The sequence below is a fragment of the Dromaius novaehollandiae genome, chromosome 15 (assembly GCF_036370855.1).
Source record: "Dromaius novaehollandiae isolate bDroNov1 chromosome 15, bDroNov1.hap1, whole genome shotgun sequence".
Lineage (NCBI taxonomy): Eukaryota > Metazoa > Chordata > Aves > Casuariiformes > Dromaiidae > Dromaius > Dromaius novaehollandiae.
Window position 1 is genome coordinate 4,980,013 of NC_088112.1, and position 13,692 is coordinate 4,993,704.

General features: G+C 38.7%; 1 long non-coding RNA gene across 1 annotated transcript in view; it reads right to left on the reverse strand.

Annotated features, from left to right (window-relative positions):
- Positions 1-2,548: 2,548 nt before the first annotated feature.
- Positions 2,549-13,692, reverse strand: part of LOC112982221 (uncharacterized) — a 134,393-nt gene continuing 123,249 nt past the window's right edge. The window contains exons 6-8 of the long non-coding RNA XR_003258924.2: positions 8,628-8,711; positions 7,867-7,931; positions 2,549-5,626 (exon numbers count right to left, since the gene is read on the reverse strand). This is a non-coding gene — a long non-coding RNA (uncharacterized LOC112982221). The remainder of the gene's footprint in view (positions 5,627-7,866; positions 7,932-8,627; positions 8,712-13,692) is intronic.

The window sequence follows — 13,692 nt, forward strand, 5'->3', positions numbered from 1 at the left end:
GCATTATTTATGGGAGTGACTATACAATGACAAATCAAAAGATTTTCCTTGATGATTCCTAGTATCCATATTCAGCCTGAGGCATCCTACTGTCATGAATGTACTTGAACAATAACCTCGCTATAAGTTTAACAGCAACTTTCCTCTGAACTGTGTTCAGTCAGCCAGACGTCTGCCTTCCTTTTGTTAAAAGATGTGTGAAATGCATGAAAATGTCAATATTTTGGCCACAAAAGAAAATTAGTCTGGATCTCTAGGAGTTTGTGTTCATGATCTTCCTAATTCAATAACCCAGCTTTCAGGTCAGCTAAAATAAGCAGGTTGGGTTGAAATCTGAAAGTTACTACTAAGCAGGAAAATATTTAGGAGGCAGGAACTTCAGATTTCAACAGGCAGAGATAGACTTTCAAGGACAAAATCAGAATAAAACCAATTGCTGATAGCAAGAACAGTAGGATTCACTGACTTTTTGGATTGACAGTAAAACCCTACACCTACTTCTCTAACAGCACTTTTCCTTTAGTTTGAAAACAGGTTTTTTTAATGCAGAATTTTAAAATAAAAAAAGGTTTTAATTATAAAATGTTTAAATAAGATATTTATAGTTCTTTTTAAAAATCAAAAGTGCTTTCTGAAATGGAATTAATGACTTTTTTGTTGTCCTTAAAGTGTACTTTTTTGGCAAACAAATGGGTCTTTAAATACAAAAGTCCAGTTTTTGATTAACTTTTATGGAAGAAAATTTTCAGTGGTAGTGCTTCAGCTTTGTAATATTCAATTTTGTAATAGCATACTTTGGCTGGCATAATCCGGGCAGTTTGATTAACATATGGCAAACACGAGCTCTTGCCCTGTACCTGGTGACCATGCCAAAACTGAGATAAAGCACTATTAATTTCTGTCCCAAAAAGGAATGATTCTGAGCAAGCTTGAGTCTGGTACATGGTAGAAATTCTTGTAGCAAAGGTTTTAAAATCTGTTTTATACTCTTGAACAACTCCTGAAGTTGTTTTCCTGATGAACCCTTCCTCCTGTAAACTCAGACTGGATGAGCTACTCAGATATACTCCTTTGGTCTGTGTGTGTGTGCGTAACTAGATCTGTGTATTCAGCTGCTAAGTGCCTCATTTACCCCATCCTTTAGGAGTTGCTCTTCCTGAGAGCAGTTTAAATGGAGACTGCAGTATTTTAATTTGTTTACATGTGTGTTTGTGCTGTGTAAAACATGCTGGCCTTAAGTGATGTTTTTTTTGCCAATGGCTTTTGTTGCTTTTTATTGCTTTTTTTTAAACAAAACCAAATGAAGGAAAAAAAAACAACCGCATTGACTGAGCAGAGCCTACCTCAGGCACGTTACCCTCCTAAATATTTTCTTTTATTTCATAAATAAATATATCTTCTTCCCCAAAACTGCTATTAAGTACTCTAAAAGTCAGGGAATGCATCTTTAATTACAAAATTGTGTATTATTTGTAAAACAGGGTAAGCTACAAGCACCATACCACTTTCTGTACAGATACACAGCAAAACCAGGCAATTCTTATCTCAAAAGTTTTGCAGTTTCTGCCTCCACACTCTGAAACTTATGGGATCCCACCACTGTGTGCAAACCTGAGGGCAGAACTGACTGCCGGCTCCCTGACTTGCAATTGAAAAACCTCATGTGAAGTGAAGAAAAAGAGTAAAAATCTGCTTCCACGAGAATCAACAGCAAATTCCCAATTGACTTCGAGTGCTTAAGTATTTAACTGCAGTTTTGCTGCTTTCGTTATTACAGTACAATTACAGTAGTCTAGTCTGACTAACGTGGGTCTGATTTACCGGTTAAGCAGCATTGCATCCCAAGACAACTCTCCCAGTATGGCAAAGGAAATATTCACACTAACATAAACTAGTCAAAGATGATTCCCACTATAACTGTTTCTCTTAAAAACAAAAGTCATGCTACAAACTAATCTGTTTGTACTGGTGATGCTTATATGGTGTTTAAATCCTGCCTCAGTTCTCTTCAGGAGCAAAAGAAAGGCAGCTTCTCCAGCAAAAGCAACTTCTCCTGCTTCGCAGGAAATCATGTAGGACCTTTTCCTTTTTACTGAGTTACAATTTTGACATGCTGTCTTCTGTGTGGCAGGCACACTAGCTAGGGAAGCACTTTGCAGTTGTTCTGGATGAACGTTGTACCTTAGAAGTATTAATTACATTTGACACATACTTTCAGAAATACTTTCTATTTTTTCATAACTGAAAATCACTGAGAATGGGTGGCCTCCATGGCTGAGCATGCCGTGTGCTGTTGTATTAATTTTTCATCTTTCTTCTGTCTTGGATTTCAGTGCATCTGTAGCTGAAATACTTTCATAGCAGAGTTCTCACAAGCACTAGGTACCAGTGAAACAGCAATACATTCAGCGAGTTGCATCACTGGATCTCCGCACTGAAGAGTAAACACTAAAACAAGGACTTAAGAGGGGAACCCAATATGAGAAAACATGAAATAATCGTTTACTTGCACTGATATACAGACTTGGCTGTCATTAGTGAATACTAAGCTATTTCTTCCAAAATAGCAATTGATTTTATCTAAAGTTCAGATTATGGGCACTTAGCAATCTGCTCACAGCAAAGCCAAGGAAAGTATAATTTCCTGTGAGTGACTGTGTCAAAAACAAGTTTTCCAAGGCTGTGTCATTGCCAAGTTCTCTGCCTTTGTGATAGCGGGTGAATTTGTTCTGTAGGAGCCCTCTCCTTTTCACCGGGGCTGGGCGCCAGATCATCCTCAGGACAGGTCAGGTCAGCACAAAGCTCACAGATCTCCCTGTGCTTTCTATACCATGCCGAGGGGCAGCCTGACCCCTGCCAGTGCCTCTGTCCTCCACGTGAAATAACCAGTGTAGGTTTGCCGCAATATCCTGGCTGACAAGCAAAACAGGCTTTTGTGTAGTCGGGGTGGCAAAAAGAGGCATCCTTTGCAGAAACTTAATGCTGACATCAAATCAAAGGGCCATAGAGAGGAAAAAGCAGATAAATTGCCAGACACAAAACAGCTAATGTCAATGGATGCATAAAAGTCTGCTATATTTTGGTCACTACTGCAGATCTCAAGCCCTTAAACAAACAAACAAACAAACAAAAGTAGAAACACTTGAAAAATATGCTGGTCCAATTCATATGTTCATTCTCAGAATATAATCTCTATAACTAGTGCTTTCCCATGTCACTCTTTTTCAAAAGACCATTGGAAAACAGTGTTTGCAATGATCCCACATCCCTAAGCAGTACTGCACAAGAATAAGTTGTTCTTGTGACTAAATCCTCACAGTTGGTACTCAACAAATCTGTGTAAGTTCTCAGCCCTGCTGGCCTTTCAGTGCGGCACCCAGCTGCACATGGTGTTGTGTAGAGAAAACAAAACAGTCCCCAACATGAAGAGCCAAAAAGTTGACAAAGGCAAGGAGGCAACATAATAGAGAAGCGCTGTAGAAAAGCAGCCTCGGTTTCTCATCTTTAAAAATGATATTTCTTTGATTGTTTCTTTTACTAATGCAGACTGGAAGCTCTAAATCCAGGACTAACTCTTCTCACTTACACTGCAGCTAAGACAATGCAGTCCCAATTTCTGTGGAAGCTAAGTGCTGCTCTTCTACAGAGTAGGAAAAAGTCTTTAGAAACCAATAAATGGCAATGCATGAGATTATCTGTATCTTCACTATGTGCCTCAAAACCTCAGAAATAAATGGCTGGTAAGACTTTTATTCACATCAGGTTTCAGATAAAGGCTTTGCTTACATCTGCATTAAGCATATTGCTTCGCCCATTGAACATGACTATTTTTCACTCATGGCATTAAGATGTAGCTCCAGTTAACAACCACAGACAGCTAGAGTAGGTTCTCTAAAGAACATTTAGTTTTATTTTAAAAACCCAGAGATAAAACACGTTTTTCCAAGAAGCTTATGACCGTAATTTACAGTTCTTGGCACCTACTGTACAAGACGGATTTTACATAGAATTTAGTACCCAGTACATTAAGTATCACCACTAACTGGAGACCCATGAACAGAACAGAGCTACCCAAATCCTATACATTTAAGTCAACAGCAATTCAGTGCATTTGTGGCTATAGCCCTGGCTAATACTGAATGTTTCAGAGATTGATTTTAAGAAAAAAAACTGAAAGCTATGTTGTATTAATAAATATAGTTGTCTAAGGGAGTGGTTCTTGATTAGTTATTCCACTATAAACAGAAACTTTTCATTAAAATGGATCAGCTCTTCTGTGGTGGCTTCTTATGAATTGATTTGTCTCAGAGCCACGTCCACCATCACATATTGGAAATTTTGGATTCACATTTTCATTCTGGACACCTTACGGAATGGACAGACAGAAAGGATTCAGATCAAGTTGATTTTATACTGACATAGGCAGAGAAGTTACAACCTGCAAAAGGATTCAATGTTTCACCCCAAATTAGTAGTGCTTCGTTCAGAGCTGTAGTTTATAGCGTTCTCCATTTGCATGCATCTTAATTTGGCTGGCATATGCAGTCTGTCCTGCCACCCTTCTGCAAGCATCTGCAGCCGAACGCTAATTCTCATGTCCTTACACAGAGGTTCTGTATAGGCACTCTGTGCACATGCGAATTTGATCCTACCTGCTTATTGCACTAACCCTAAAAATAGAAAATATATGTCCTTGCTTGGGATGCATGTTCTCTCACACAAATAAGAGAACCACATTACAGGAACTGTGGAGAAAAGTGGGTAAATTTTGCATTTCTATCATACGGCAAAGTGCTTTTCTTAAAGAGAACTCTTCTGCAGCAAGCCAGGGTGTCAAGATTTTATCTGAAAATTCAAGTAGATGAGGCTCTTGATTCCGTTCACCGCTGACTTCCTGACTGCATTTTCTGAAGAGGTGTTTTAAGTGAGTTCAGCCACCAGACTGAAGGGATTAATTGTGTATTCAGCTTCAGCAGGGGAGATACTGGCTGTCTTTCCTCTCGAACTCTGCGGCAGCCTGTAATGCTCTAACTGAAGAACTTTCTGCCCTTTTAGAGGCAGTGCCAAGTTGCACCTTACTTTGGTGACACTCAACTACAGTCAACAGCCTTCAGACAACTCACAGTACATGAGGGTATTTTCTATACAGATAAAGGAATACCTAACTGCGTCGTGAGTGTTGTAAACTTCGGACTATCACTCACTTTGTTATTAGCTATACATGCTTATGCAAGTGGTATAAAAGAAATTTGTCAGGCCTGTCCAAATGCCTCAGGATTTGTTTAACCTATGTATGAATTTATAATCTATCATTGTTTTCAAAATGTCATACGTAGAGCTCATCATAGAAGACAGGGATAACAGCTACAAAGGCTTTTTAATGGTTATGTGAAGATGTATAAAATGACAATTATTTCTCTTGTATCTCCCACTTTGCTCTTAGACACCATGGCTCAATCATATGACAGGTCTGAGGGGGAGGATGTTTCAAGATGCAGAGTACACTTCTTTTCAAGAAACCACTGCACACACTTGAAGTATCATGCTCCTGGAGGTGTTCGAAAGGTTTTGTGACTAAAAAGCACTGGCATGATAAATCCCCATGGATTATCTAGAAGGAATTGATCTGCAGAGACAGAGAGACAGTTTTGGAATGCTATGACATTTCATTATAAATATGGCTCACCTTGATCTGTAGCGTCATCAAAATATTTAAAATTAAAATCCAACAGCTATTGTAAAGACCAGATGTTATCATACACTCAGCCGCACAGTCTCAAGTCCCACTGATCATAGCACGTACCACTACTCAGCACTTCCCACATATAGCTACTATTATCCGATTTTCTAATATCTATTTGGTGGAAAAAAGATGATTAAAGAACAATTTCATTTCCCAGAGCTGAGTGAAATATCAAACAAGAAAGCAAATGATGGTGGAATTGTTAGAATAATAAATACAAAATGTTAGTCAACAGAAGAGTGAAAACTAAAGACTCTCTGAAGGGCCTTGTACAAAGAACTGGGAACTAGATATGGTCAGGGCAACTGAGATGGAACTATTTTACATTAAAAATCTAGTAGTCCTTTAAGTAGGTTCTTTTGAAAAGTTTTTGAAATTGATACAATTCCATCAAAATCTAGTCTAAATAGAAAATCAAGACGGGCAAACTTGGGTTTTGTTTTTTCCAGTATTTTGTTTTTTCCAGTATAACATTTGCTTTTCAAGTGGGAACAGCAAATTTTGTAATCTCAAAACTTAGTGAGATGAAATTACATTGAGAATCTAAGATACATCTGCAACACTATTAGTGGAATGATTAAAAACAAGGAAGGTGCCTGGCACTAGGAGCGTAACTGCTGCACTGTATTTGGGCTGAATTATCTGTGAGAAGGAATTGTGGATCTTCATGTAATGGCATAGCAGAAGCAGCAGGCAGACATGGGAAAACACCGACCGTAGACAAAGGCTCACAAGGTACACCGAGCTGTTGTATTTGGAAGTTTGAACACAACTTCTCAAAAAACCAAGAGAAACTCAAAAAGAAGACAACAACACATCTGACATGGTGTCACTGGCCCTTAAGAGGAGCCGAAGGAGACCGCTTCAAAGCAAAGTGCCAGCTGGAAAGGGAGCACAGGAACAAGCACGAGGACATCATCGGTTGCTTGTTTGAGTCCTGCATATACAGGGAATTAAATGTCCCATGAAAATAAACAAGACAGCATCAGGGAACTGACTCTGCAGCCAACTTCTCTTCCTAACTGGAACGCAGTTTCTACCAACAGCTTGGATCAGTGGTGTAACTGGGAGCTGCCAGGAAGCTCACTTTCTAACTTTGTGGGAGTGCAAGACTAACAGTGCTAACAATATAATTCAGCCAAATAATCAATCCAAGTGCTTTGTAGGCATTAACTCAGCCACCTTACATCTAATAAATAGATAAAGTCATCCAGAGGGACAAAACAAACAAACAAACAAACCTGCTCCGAACTACAGAATAACACGTTACAAGCTTGAGAAGACTCATTGTCTAAATTTATATTTGGTAAAGAAGAAAATTACAACAGAAAACGGGAGCTCAAAATTTTCTAAGGAGATCAGGGGAAGGAAAAAACCCCAAACAGTTAAAAATTATAGCTAAAGTCTCTGATGGTCTCCCATAGGAACCCAGGACTCAATACCAGCTACACTGAGCACTTTTTCAGCATCAACAAAAAGGTAATGGATTAAGCAAAACCTACACTATTTCTTTGCTGCCTTGCCTAGTACAGAATCAAACTCAATTCAGACCTTAAGATTATCCATACAGCTAAGAAGTGCAGGAAGCCAACAGAAGTACAAGCAGCAAGAGCCAAGCATCCAGAGGGATGTGATGGCATTGCAGTCTGCGCTCACTCTTCATCCCCAGCAGTCTCCTACACATGGGATCTGCAAAGCATTACTCCCTTGCCTGAGCACCAGCCAGCACTTCCTTCCCGAGTACTAGTTACCCAACTGTGCTACAGACAGAACGAGGTGCAGGGACTGACCCCCACAGCTCACAAACCAAACAAAACAACCCGTTCCAGATTTATCCATTAGCAATATACAGCTCCTGATGCCCCCATTACCCCCAAATACCTCTGAGAAAACACTGCTTCACATGTATTATTGTAAGGGTCAGAGATCACTGCAGGGGAAGTAGTTTGTTAGTTCATAGCACAATTCATGTATCTTTAAGCACATGGCAAATTTATGAGTGGAAGAAGGATACATTTTGAGCCAATCCAGGACAGTAATACACATGTAGATCATCGAAATCCATAAACTCCGTACCCAATTCTGTTTAACTCAGTGCAAAAGAAGTCAAAGAACATTTTTACCTCATCATGGACTGCTAAAGAGGTTCCCTCTCTTCTGGCTTAGGTCATTAGGGCGGCCTCCAAGCCTGTGCAGGAAAGACTACAACTGAGTCAAAAACAAACAAGTTTACTGAAAGAAATCACCTCAAACACTTCCAGTGCTGGCAACAACAACAACAAAAACAATAAAAAATACCGACACACCTCCACATCTCTCACAGAAGAGAATTTTGAGGCAGAAGTCAGTGAAACTGCAACACAGAAACATTTTAACTGAAAAGTAAAAAGAGATTTACTAAAGCTTCCTCTTTGTAAAATGAGTAACAAAATCTCTCAGTGCATATTTGTGTCATTTAATCTTACTCCTCCAGGCTAAGCTGGTCACCTCAGCCCACTTGAAGAGAATGCCACATTTCTAGAAGGCAAATGAACCTGGCTGTCTTGGGATGACTGTATCTTAGGCAAGGATTATTGAGTCAAGAAGAAGGAAAGAGATAAGAGGTGCCTCTCTCTCCATTTGCTAGAGACTTAGGTAAATTAGATGGCTAAAGGTAGGCGACGTAAAGCCAGCCCTTCATCTGGATTCAACACCCAACATGATTATTCCATCCTTATCTCACCCAGTGGGAGCCTCAGTAGTTTACTGCAGTGTACATATCCCAGGCCAGTACAGGAAAAGCATATTAATGTGAAAGACACATTGATGTATTCCCCCTTAAAACTACTAATTTTAAGCGTATGCTTAATTGCATAACTGAACAAGGATGGTGTGCACAAGTTACCTTACAAAAGATCAGTCCCCGTTTGGCAGCTGTGACCAGGGAGACAACTGTAGATTTCCATCTCCTCTTGTCTCTGTTTCTCTCCTAAAGAAACCAGGCATCAGTCAAATAATACTGTCTCTGGGCTCTCAATCCGTAGGCTCCATTCTAAACTCTAGGAGTGCTTTGAAAGATTTATTTCATCCATTTCTGCCTCAGCAAGTCCTTCCCGTGGCTTTCCATTTTCCTTCACAAATGTTACCCCTTGCTCTCTGAGCTAATGCCTTCCTTGCAGCACTGAGAGTGTAAGATCCATTGGAGATGAACGTGTGTTTGAGTACCGCGCTTGCTGCCTCTGCGCTCAGCTGTGCCTCCACACTGGGATTCTCATCCTTACTCTAACGATAGGGACCATTTGATGAACAAATGGATTTTGCCCCATGATCTAAGGTGTGCGTTTGTCTACTCCCTCTCCTTCTGTTTCCTTCTTTAGTCAAGAGTCCTGGCCTGAGAATATTTAACCTCAGCCTTGATTAAGGAGAAGCCATACACTGCTGCACAATGAACAGGCAAACAGTACCACTACACACCCCGTTAAAATGTTGTTGATCCACATTCATAAAGTCAGGGAGCAAGGGATGTAATAACTTAATGGTAAGTGGTACATGACTACCCTTGTTACCAGAGTATCACAGGCCAGAGACAGCTGTAAAACAGCCAGATGGGCTGACTCTATATATTTGTTTCAGAACCCTTTGATATTAATTGGAGTTTTACAGTTGACTTTAAAACTGGATTATATCTCTGATTAGAAGCAATTAAATATTCATCCGTGATGACGGGGATCATTTCATGCAAAGGAAAAGGGATGTTTTACTGGATAGCATACATTTAGATAATGCTAGATAATTCCTGGAAAATAACTCTTGTTACATTTCATCCATATTTTTATTAAATACAAATAGTGGCACATTTTCTTGACCTTTCCTTATTCAAATAAAAGCAGAGCCCCAATAAATGTCACAAATTGGACAAACTTCTCCACCATTTCCAAGTGCCAAAATGTATTAAGTTTTTTATTAGTAATATTTGAGAGAGTAAAAGGATTATATAACTTTAGAAAATAAATAATATAAGGAATTTACATTGCTCGATAAGAATGTATACAGGCTCAACGCAATTCTGAATTAAATGTTCCTAGGCCTTTCCATTGATTTTCATAAGAACTGTGACAAATACAGCATCAGTATCAGGAAGGCAGCATCCAGTATCAGAAAACTTACACTGGATGACAGAGATTGATATTGCAATCAGCATTTTCAATTTCAAAATAGCTAAATCTAATGGGAGCATGTGTTGACAGAACTATTTAGAGTAAATGAGTTAGGAATGTCACAGCAAAAGTCACAGTACACTGAAACTCTAACTAGTGCAAGAGACTAATGGCAAGGAGATAAAAGCGAGAACAATCCCATCGTTTTCAGTCTAATTACCATTCAGAATAATGGGAACCTTTTACTGGATTCATTACAAGTTAAATCATCCCCCATTCATAGCTTCCAGAACTGCTAATAACAAGGTGCGTCCAGAAGGTGTCTAGTGGGAGGGCAGAAAGGTAGAAAGTAAAAGATCCACGATACAGTAACAGCAATATGCAGCTTATTTGCTCCCTCTTTTTATGGGAATTCAGTGTTCTCAATCAGAAAAGGCTTTATATAGTTGTAAAAAGTTTAAATGAGATTAAGGTTTGGGTAGATGCTAATCTGATTGCAAAGACAGTCACAACACTGGGAAAAAAGGACAGACTACAGTAAGTGACTTCTGTCAGGGAGACTGTCGAGTAACCCTGAAGTATCACTAGCTTTGTATTATTCTACTTCCATTAAAGCATCCAAAGGAAGTAAACTCTTCCCTTCCCTCTCCTTTCCCAGAAGTGTAAATGCGTAATTTCCATTAGCTAAAACATACCTGCTGAGTTTAACTTGTTACTGTCTTGCTGAGATTATAATTAGAGATGAGTAAATTTGACAAGGAAAGGCTCATTACTTTTTACACAAATTCATTTGATTTTGTAATTTCACTTGCAAATTTTTCAGCGCGTTATTTTGTCTTGGCGACAACAGGCTGTTGTAACAGACATCTTAGGCATGAATAATTTTTATGTTTGGATCACTGTGGGCATGCTCCTCTAGGAGTCATTTAAAATGTGACACATAAATCTTAAATCTGAAAAACTCTGGCTTCTAGAAGTGGGAAAAATAAAAAGCCCTCTTACTGCTGTTAGTAAAATGGAGTATTGGTCTCATTGTAGCCCTCCTGTAGAGAATCCCTACAGCAGGTCTGCTTTCAGTCTGGTGTCATTATAAATAACATTTGGGAATGAGACACCTTTGTTAACCACAGTAATTCTGCAAACACATTACCATGACTGCAAAATACATTGTCGTGCCCGAGTATATACGTGTGGTAACTCGCAATGCCTCGATGGGAGGCTGATTCCTTTGTATGTGTGGCAACTTCAACCACAAACCCATTTTCATCAAATAGCCTTTTCTCCTTCACAAATGCATTTTTACATATTTAGTCAGGTAACTGGTCGATCAAATAGGTCCTTCAGCAGCAACCTTGAGGTGGTGTTTGAGCTGATCTACTATGATATATAGCATAAACCTAGAGAGGAAATTTAACCTTTCCTATGAAAAGTGTCAATATGCATATAAATGAAAGTGAACCATGAGTCACTCAACAGGTCTCCCATGGGCTACACAGGTTACAAATATTGTAGTTGCTTCTGCTACTGAACAAGATATACATTAGTATCCTGGAGGCTCACCATATAGGTCGTAAAAATTAGAAAAAGAGACCTGTAAAATCATGCAGTCCATCTCACTCTTTGAACAGGATAAAAAGAACAAGACTGGATAAATGCTTTGACCGTCTTCATCGGAAAGACATAAGGAGCGATGTTTCACTATTTCAGTCAGGAGAGTATTCCAGTCATTTAAAAAACTGCAGAAAAATATATACCTTAAAAGTCAAAATTGATTGACATATGTTTATATTCACTTTTTTTCTTCTTCTTCTTGACTGTGTACTTGACAGAGTAGGCAATTTTTGATGATATTCTTACTGCTGGTATATGTTTAAATTCTTTTTTATGCTAGCTGGAGTTTATAAGAAAATACGGACTTTGCTTCACAGTTCACATGAAGTTTGGCATTGTTTCCAAATACAAATAAAAAAATCTAAGCATTGCCAGTCATCTCATCCTTAGTCACTAAGCATTTTTTTACTCTCACGTTTCAAATTGTGCCCCCAATCGTGACCTAGTAGAGTTCTGAATGACATGATAAACGAGAATAGGCCAAATCCTCCACTGGAATAACCGAGCGGAAGTGAACTGATTGTCAGGCCTTGGTCGCTCAATCACATTTCTCTTAGAATCAGTTTAAGTGTTGGCAATACATAGAGCCTAGTCTTTATCATTGGAGATAACCTGATTTTAAACTAGAGAAAGATTTGGCTCATCACAATAGAGATGTGAGTAGCTAAAGACGGAGTGAGTATAAATGTATACAACTTCTCTACGAGTGACTAACTGCAGGGTTCACATTTCAGAAATCTTTAGCAGTTGCTCATAGCTGTTTTTCTGCAGTTCTAAAAGTCTCCATTAAAAGGATTGTTATAAAACATCCATAGCTTTTCATGGTTTCAGCTGATAATATATCAATAAAAGTAAGAGATACCATAATAGCTATGAGGAAAATACTAAACAATATGACTTTACTTAGCATTTTTCCATGTTTAAAATCTAAAAGTTTTACACAGAATGAAACATTTGGCTAATCCAGACAGCAGGCGTCCTGCACTTGCATGCTTAACGTGGATCACCGTACCAAGACAGATTTTCAGATACAAGACATGAGTCTACACTGCAGCAGCTCAGGGTTACCCATAAGGCTTTAGTCCGATTAGCAAGCTGCATAAATGAGTTTTTAAAAATGTAAGTACATTTTAAGTGTATACCTGGGTTTCTCCTCTCCTCTGCAAAGGTTAGATTAAAAAAAAAAAAATCTATACACTGTGAACAAGAGCTTTAGAGCAGAAAAAAATGACTATTGAAAAGTTCATAATAGAACTATAAAGAATCAGTCATAAGGTTTTTACTATTTCAAGAAACACACTATGCACTGAAAGAGTTGAACCTTGATTTGCACTAGTAGGAGAGGAAGATGGGAAACAGACCTCCTGCACAGGGTTTAGGAAAGCATCTGCGTAAGTTAGGAGCACAGATCCTACTGACTCACATTGGCAAATCACAGCGGGTGCTTTTCTAAATGCAAGAATTGAACTCTTGATACAACATGACCAACCATAACTCAAGAAATTCATGACTGAATTAGTCACAGCCTACATTTGCAACAAATACATATTTATATTTTAGTGTTTCCAAAATAATGAATGGTAATGGTGTGTTCTGTATATACCTTTCTGTTAATTATCAGCCAGAGCCATCAAGGTTCAATGCTGCTTTTTTGAGAGACTCTGTGTTTCAAAATGAGGTAACTCAGCAGGAGCTGAGGAACTCAGGACCTAACAGGATCAGTCCTGGAAATTCAGTCCTCCCATGATGCGGACATTAGTAGAACCATTTCAAAGGTGACCAATCCAAGGCTTAAGATCCTTGTCTGATTTTGTCTAAGATCAGAAACTGACCCCAGAAACTACAGCTTCCTGCTGTAATAAATCTGTAAACTTTCTTGGCAGTTGCATAGAGCACGCTTGAATGACAGATATGGAAGTGAGAAAAAAGTATATATAAAAAAAATCTCATTACAAACCTGAAAACATCACTTTGAAGTACTTCTGTTTTCTAAATAAACTCAAGTGTGTGTGTAAAGAAAGCAATCAGTAAGTCAAGCTTAAATGCACAGTTTGTGTGTCTACAGTGTATCTGTCTCTATATACATGTACATTTGCGTGTATGGAACTGAGTTTAGGTTTAATAGTTATATAATAATGGTGGTTGCCAGTACAGGAGAGAGCGAGAGAAGAGCGGAGCTAGGCAGGAGTTCATGCAAAGAGC